Below are 9084 nucleotides of genomic sequence, written 5' to 3'. Positions count from 1 at the left end.
TTTCCATTCTGTTTGTAAGCATAGTTCAATATTTTTCTATTAATGAAATGAAGTGTTTTTCTGCTGCGTCTTTGTATTTATGATTATGTCTGTAAGTTGTTGCATTCCTATTTAAGTTTAGATGATTTAGTTGGAATCTTTGGGCCAAGAGTAGGTCAAGAATCTAATGTTATGGCTTTAAACTCAAGAGAAAGGTTTTCATACGTAAGGCATGTTTAAAGGTAAAAATATAGGGGATTGAGCCTTAAATCACCCACCTCTAAGCAAAATTTATCATGAATGCATCCTTGGTCCATGGAGTCATCAGTCTAAGAATGGGACAAGGTCCTAATTCTAGGGGCTAGAACAAAATGTAATAGTATCCATAACCAAGGAATACTTCAAGGCCAACAAAATATGTTTTTTCCTTGAATCACCTACTTCTGAGGGACATGGGCCATGAAGTTGACCCTGTACCATTAGAGAAGCCATTTATATGTAATCATGGGTCTAAGAGTGCGATATGGGCATAATATCATGGTTTGGTATGGTAGAGGACGATACACTTAACCAATCAATGCATGGAATCAAAATATATATTTATTGCAATCTAATGGGAATGCACCTAAGAAAAATGGACTATAAAGATAAATCAAATCCACAATACATGTTCCCTTGATGTACTCTTTACCCAAGAGTGGAAAAAGGGCACAATTATAAGTTTTAGCACAATAAGAAAGTGATTCCTTACAAAAGATATGATTTTCAACATTAATTGAAGGGCTTAGGCTTTTAAGGGCATTCCTCTAAGGAACACATACGATTAGGGCAACCAAAAACCATGATATATGGCTTACAATTGGAATCTTTGAATAAAGGATGATATAAGGGTCTAATTTTTAGAATTTTCATGTAGGGAAAATGTATCCATTCCCAAGCCATGCTTCAAGGTAAAGTTACATGGGATTGAATCTTGAAGCACCCACCTTAAAGGTAAATTGACATAAATGAGTTCTTTAACCATTATATAGGAATTATGAATTGAACCAATGAACTTAGAGTGGGGAAAGAGCCTAGACCAATGGTTAGTTAAACCATGTTAGGCTATCCTAAAGAAAACATGCTTAAAATATAAAATGAACACTTTTTAGTTATGAAGTACCTACCTACAAGATCCATGAGCTTTCCCAATACCATAAAATAACCCCCCCCAAATGGAATCTAATGACATATGAGAAGTATGACTACCTAGTTATGTAATTGAACACTATGGGAAATGGTATGATTGCTCAAGCAATGCTTCAAGGCCAAAATCTAAGGAATTTCTTCGTTTTCGAAACAACTCTAAGGAACATATGTTATGAAAATGACTCAAAACCATGAGACATACTCTAAATGGAATGTTTGAACCATGAGTGGTATGAGGGTCTATTCCTAAGTTTTGGCATGTTAAGGAGGGTCTTCTTCCTAAGAAATGATTTAACATTGAAATGAAGGGGCTTATTCTATTAAGGACCTACCTATAAGGAATGTTAGATTTATGATAGACCCAAGGTTTCTAAGAGGTTTCCACCACATGCTTGATGTAGTATACAAAACTATGTAGTAAACCTTCTAACATGAAGGAGGTCTCACCGAAGGAATGTGTGATAGCTACCTTGTGATTAAAGTTGAGTGTTAATGAATTAGAGAGGATTGTATTCCTTAGTCATTTGTTAGTAATATTCATTTAAAATACCGTAACTGATATCATTTAGATCCATCATAAGAACATATATTTCATCTACGTATAACATGAATACAAATACATTAGGATAATGATTTTATGGATTATATTAGCAACATGAATGAGATTGCATAACTTCAATGCAACACTCAAGATAGAGCACAAAGCTATCGAGTCTTAACTCATCAAATTTAACAACTCCTATAACTCTCTTAATTACATTACAAGCCTCACATGTATATGTGATTGGAGTGGTCATAGAAGATTCTAGAATATACTAGAGAAAATTTGATAGAGTTATAAACCACTTATACCAAAGAGTACAAAATATTTTGTATCTTTAGAGAGTTTCATAATGGAATGATCTAGGACTACGTGCTAAGGATGTATAAGAGGATTAGGCATTTGCATACTTACGCTGTTGCTATCTCTTATATTTTGTGGCTTCATCTTCTTCCAACCTCTACATTTTCTAAACACTTAGTTAAAACTTGGTGACAACAAGGCACATGGTTCATCAAGATGATATAAAATCATAAGACAAGCCCTCTAACTAGAATTGTGAGACTAATAATGAGTCAAGGGCCTACTATAATGGTTTGACACATAGGGAAAAGGCCTTCCCACCTAAAGCATGCTTTGAGGCCAATAACAAGGGGAATTTTAAGGTCTAAAATGGGCCTCCTAAGGGAAATAACAGAATATTAGTTAAAATCCCCCATTACAAGTGATGATCCCACGTGATGTCATGCTAAAAATCAAACAATAAAGAATGGCAAGCCATATGGTCTACCATAAACATTGGTATCATCAATAGTACCAACTATTAATTTCTCATGTGCAAAGAGACATTTAGTATAGTGTGCTAGTACCTTTTGGTTAGTAGTTTCATGATGGCTCTGAATCATGGCTTGAAATTCCCTCCTGCATGCTTGGAAGCATGCATCATAATTCCTTAGCATAAGAATATTTTAGATATTCCTTTGTATATGAAAGGAAACTAAACGCCTTTGTTGAAAGCTTAGTTATCTAGGTTTATGTCACCCATGTCAACTAGTATATCTGCATTTATGCACTCATTATCTAGGTTGACCGTAGGTGCACAATGGATATCACATTCATGGAGAATTTGGGTCGCATTGCATTTAACCTTGAGACCTCTTTCGTTGATCACCTTTCCATGGATTTTATGGGGTGCGACTCAGCCAATATGCTTGCTATTAATGATTCAGCTAATGCATAGGGTATTCTGCACAGTATCGACAAGAAAAATGTCATAGGAGAATGCTCCTATTATAAGACTCTCACCCTCGCCTCTATTGGAAACAAAGTTAGTACTAAGAGGGGGTTGAATCAATATTAAGGCTACTTTAAACATTTAAGCCAATTTATATTTACTCATTCAAACTTGGCATCCATTATATGAGAGAAACCATTAAAAAACCATAACAATAGCCATATCAACCAATACAAGCATACACATAATGAGAAACATACACATGAGACATGAAGGTTTAATGTGGAAACCCTTCCAAGAGAAAAACCACCAAAGATTATTTTTATTATTGATGTAAAATAAGAGCACAAACTCAATTACATCAATTTGTTTGTGAGCCACCACTCATAGGAAGAACCAACTCCCTTTGATTGTTTTCTAACACCCACTAGTAGGAAGCATTGACTCCCTCCTGTTGTAGACACCTTATTAGCTTACCAGAAGCACCACGTGAAGCACCAAAATCATGGATTTGTTGCAAGCACCAACTTGCAACTCCTTGGATTTATACAAGAGCTAACTTGCAGGAGACACCAACCTCTGAGATTTATTCATACACCCACTTGCGATGGAAGTACCAACTTCTTGTATGTAGGAACCAACCCACACTCAATAAGGAACTAATGTTCTCTCTAGATGGCTGCTACTCTTACAGATATCAACTCTGTTCTCCTCAACAACCTTTCCTCTACTCATCCCACGATGCACTATTTCCCATGCTCACTCTGCAACAACCCACTATTCTGCTCCACAACATTCACTAATACACAAACCACTTAACACTTTATCCACACTGTAGCATCATACTTCTTCTCAGAACCCTCTACTATTCGATAGGATCTATTGGCGTCACACAACAACACTGGCTCACTCAGCCCCTTTTCTCTACAACATAGGTGCACACAGCCTCTTGTTGCAACAATGGTGGTTCCCCCACATTGCTCATCTGCAATCCTGCCTTTTTATTCACTGAAACACAATGATGAATCTTGTCTTTGTCAACCATCATTTCTCCATTCATTATGCCTGGGTGTACTTAGCACTTAGTGTTGGCATTATGATACAGGTGTTGTCCTTGATGGCAACTCACTCAGATGAAAGATCACAGTACAACAGGTTAACAGCATAGAATTACATATCAGACTACAAAGAATGAAGAAAGACAGGTATATGCACGTTCACCTTGACCAAGCTGCATATACATGCAGTTTCACTGAACATAAGTAGCGTATACGTACACACGCACTTTCACAGAAGGAAAAGCATGTATATCTTGGAAAACTATTTTTTTCTCCAAGGTATTTGGTCCATGGTATTTTGATCCATGGTATTGGTCCAAGGTATTTGGTCTGAGTTATTGACCCTAGGTATTTGGTCCACGGTATTGGTCCTAAGTGGTTTTGGTCCATGGTATTGAGAAAGGCCTAAAACTATAAAAGGAGGCGAAGATCATTAGGCCAAGTGTGCAAGTATCGAATATCTGATGAAGTGTGAGATCTAGTATGAAGGTTGTTGGCTTATGGTGCTGTGCTTGATCTGAACCAAGGATGAACCTCAATAGTTGGTGAAGGATAAGATCTAATGATGGATCAAGATCTTAAGGCTTGAAATGAATTATCATTATGTGGTTTGATCATGTATAGTCTAGATCTAAATACTAATGCATGTGTTGTTCTGTAAATATCATGATCTAGGTATAACTAAAGTTTGGAATAGTTGTAGAAGTATGAATTAATATTTGTAGATGTGTACACTAGTTGGCTTTGATAAAAGCGCACATACATGCAGGTTCGACACATGGAAGTAGTGTATATCTCATAAAGTATGTTTCAGTCATTTTTGTCTGCTGTTGCAGAATTCTAGGTTTTGGTTTGTGTTTTGGTGATTGTATTCTGGTGAGAGTATTCTGACTAATCAAATTGACTGTCAAAGTTATTAATTGATTCATTTGTGGGTGATTTAGAAAATGATGTTTGAGTTTCAGTGATTGGTTGATGCAAATGTATTTGATGATTGAATTGTAGTTATAATGTTGTTGATGGATCCAGTTTGAAAATTTATGAAACGTGGTCCTTGGAGGAAGAAAGAAGGTCGTAGCCTTCTGTAGGTTGCAGCCTACGTACTAGTAAACATATCGGCTAGTACAAGAGTTAGGGGGTTGTAGCTCCCTTCCAGTAGAATCTGGACAATGAGAGAAGGTTGTAACCTTATGTAGGTAGAAGCTTACGTACTGGTATAAGTCTACACCAGTTCAAGATTATAAACAAATTTTCTTATTATTAAAAGAAGACAGAGACGACAGTAGTAGGTGGTTTTCACCCACAGTGGGTTTCCACCTTATATCTTGTTGTTCATGTGTGTTTCTTATGTGTGATGCTTTATTTTTCTTTTACTGCATTGTCTAATAAATCTTTGATATATTGGTTAAAGTTAAATGCATGATAAATTGGGTTAATCAAAATTTATCTACGTATACGTTGGTTGCTTTAAGTACAATCGAGTATACACACTAGTTCACTTAGCTGAAGTAGCGTATACAAATTTGTTTGGGAAATTAAATTATTGATTTGATAATATTGATTCACCCCCCCTCTCAGTATTATTTCCAACAATTGGTATGAGAGCAAGTCCTTTAGAAGAAGCTTGATCGCCTGAAGGGAGATCCATCATCATGAGTAATCAAGAAAGCATGGGATCCATCAGACTACCAATCTTTGACGGGAGCAACTTATTTTACTGGAAGATAAGAACCACAACCTATCTACAATCACTTGGAATGGATGTCTGGGAAGTGTGGGAGGATATACATTTCCATCAGCAATTCCTATAGACAGGTAGGTAAAAATCAATATGAAACCAATGCCAAGGCTGTCAATACATTATTGGGAAGTCTGTCACAATCAGAGTTTGTCAAAGTTATGCAGCTCAAAACAGCCAAAGAAATATGGGACAAAATCATTCTAAGCTACGAAGGAGACTCTCAGGGAAAACGTGCTAAATTGCAAACTCTCAGAATTCAATCTGAAACTCTTAAGATGCATAACGATGAAAGTATAGCTAGTTACTTCTTACTTATAGATGAGGTTGTTAATTGTATGAAGAATATGGGTGAAGAGATAAAGGAAGTTAGCTTAGTTGAGAAAGTTTTAAGATCCTTGTCTGCGAAATTTGAATCAAAAGTATCTGCCATAGAAGAAAAACAGGATCTACATACTATCACTATGACACAACTTCATGGAATCTTAACTACCTTTGAGATGAGAAAAGGAGGCCCATCAGATATGATAGAAGTCACATTTAAAGCTTCAGCAAAAGGAAAGGAAGAACTCAATGAATCAGGACATATTTCAGAAGAAGATGAAGTAAACTTTACCAAGAAGCTTCAATGGGGTTCTCGAAGATTTAGAGGTAAACTACCTTTCAAATGTTTTTCTTGTGGTAGAGTTGGTCATTATGTTTCCAAATGTCCTCATAAAGATAAATATGATAAAGGGAAGGAATCTACAAAATGGAATAGAAAACAAAGTGTAAGTAAAAATAGTTACTATACTCATGAAGATAGTGATGGCTTATCAAATAGTGATGAAGATGAAAATAGTAATGACTATAGACTCCTAACGGCTTATGACGATGATAATTTTTGGGATGCTTTAGAAGAAGATGACCTTCATGAAGAAATATCTAAACTCAAAATCTGTTTAGAAGAAAAGAATATGATTATAGATACCTTGACATACCAACTTGCTGAAAGAGAAAAACATAATGAAAAACTAGAATGTGAAATTGTGGGTCTAAGAAAGGATCTTGAGTGTTAGTGTCAGCCTTTGAAGCCTTCCATTAGTGATCAAATATGCTCTTACAAAGTGGTCTCAGGGTGTCAAAGTCAAATTTTGTCATTTCAGTGAGTCTTCAAGTAAAATTTGGTTACTAGATATTAGGTCTAGGCTTATTTTCACTCCTTTCAAAGTCTTCCAAGTATTGGTCCATGTCACCATTCAGCTTAGTGTACCATCATTCAAAGAGTTTTCATCATCATTTCAGGTTCCAATGGGTCATTTTACACCTTGTTCGTGCTTTAGTTGTACTTGGGTAACCCTCAAATCCCTCTCCTAGGGTTTTGAAGGTAATTTCTCTTGGATGGTCAAATCATCAACAAAACTTGTATCCTGATGCTCATACATATTCCCTTATCCTTAATGTACCTTCTTAAGCACTTCCTATCACTGATATCCCTCAAATTCATCATTTTCCCACAAACCCTAGCTTCTTGCTACAATTTGACAATTTTCTAGGCTAGGCCTATGTTTTTCCCTTTTGGACCTCTTCCCCTCACTCAATATTTGAAATTCCACTTTCCCCTACTTCCTAACATCTTCCCAATATTTTTTCAAGAGTTTAGAAGCCCCTTGTCCCCTTCATTTCCCTTCATATCCACAAATCCCCTGTTCCACACATCGGGATAGGTTTTACTCAAGTGACGTTTCTAAGCAAGAAAAAACAAATTTGGAAACAATGAGAGAGGTTTTTTTCCATAATAGGCAAAGGAAGAAAAACCTCCTTCACGTTTTACACAGGAGTCATGGTTTTAGAGAAATGTCAAAAATACATTTGCCTCAGGGTGATTGCTGCTCCTCTGGAGTGACCCTGGTAAAATCAAGCTTTCTCCTAGTCCGGTTGCCCAAATGACTTGCTTGATGAGTCAAAGGATAACTAGACACAAATATACTTCCAATGAGCTATCATGAGCTCAATTTGGAGTTGAGGAAGACCTTAAAAATTTGATGGCAACAACACTTTGCATTTAGGAAACCTCATTTTGCACATTTTGACCAGTCTTGGGAGATTTGACTTTGGATAGGACAAATGAATTCCAAATTGAAAAATTCAAGATGTTTTGGAAAGTATACTCAATAATATTTCCAACAAGCTATCCTTCACCCACTTTGGACACTAGTAAGGCCTCCAAATTTTGTTCTCAAAAGGGCACTGCGCATTAAAACAGTGGCGCTGTGCATTGAATTGGTGCATCCTCTTGAAAAATGGCTTGTAGATTTGGATTCAGCATCGAAAAATAAGAAAACCCAAAAAGTTTCATCAATTTTGGAGGAGATATTGGCCATAAAAAGGGCAAAAAACACTCAAAAAGTGCCTTATCTGCCACTTTTTGGACACACAGGAACCAGTCTTGCGAGAATACACATTTGAGGGGGCAAATAACCTCCAAATCAGAAAATTCAAAGTGTTCCAGAAACTAGACAGGTGGGTATTTCCAACAAGATATCTTGGGCTTGATTTGGATGAGTGGAAGGCCTCTAAACATAGCCTTGAGGTGGCACTACGCATCAAGCTCAAGGCGCTGCGCATCAAGCAAATTTTTGTCAATTTTGCCTAAAAGTCAAATTTCGCCTAGTTTCTTCAGCAGTTGACTTCTTCTTCTTTTCTTGGTAAATTTTGCATGGCAAATGATGTAATATGATGTAAATATTTATGGAAAACAATTGATGGGGTAGATAAATCAAATCAAAAGTGGTTTTGAACTGAATGTATCAGTTTCCCTAGTTTTAGAGGCAAGCTGTTCCACTGCCTATTTTCTTGTTCGTAGTTTAGATGTTTTTGAAACAACTCCTTGACTCATGGATTTGACCCCTCATGACTAGGATGAGTTTTTTGATGCCTATATTATTTTTTCTCTTAGTCATTTGAAAAGGTTGGACTTTGGCAGAAGTGTTGGCACTCATTGAACATTTGTATCAGTAGTTTGGCAAGGAATAAAACCAAGTTTCATAGCTATTTTTGTGGGATTGTTGCGACAGTGAATTTATGTATTGTTTCTTCTTTGTAATGAGTTTTTATTATGTTTTTTATGTATCCAAATCCATCTTTCTCTTCTAAAACTAAATGAATCAAGGTGAACGGACAAAATACACTGTTGTGCTTTGTCTTGGGAATGCATTTGGTTTTCAATGTTTTCAACTGTTTGAAAAGGATTCATAGTTTATTTATGCCCTCCTCAACTCCTCAGCTATCTTAATCTACCATCTTAATCCATTTCTAGTACATAAACCCTTGTCTACCTCACCCCACAAAACATGACTGTATCCTT

Source organism: Pinus tabuliformis, chromosome 9, assembly GCF_031772625.1.
Source record: "Pinus tabuliformis cultivar Carrire ecotype Pingquan chromosome 9, CPIR1, whole genome shotgun sequence".
Lineage (NCBI taxonomy): Eukaryota > Viridiplantae > Streptophyta > Pinopsida > Pinales > Pinaceae > Pinus > Pinus tabuliformis.
The sequence above is the reverse complement of the archived record's forward strand: the minus strand, read 5'-3'. Positions refer to the sequence as shown.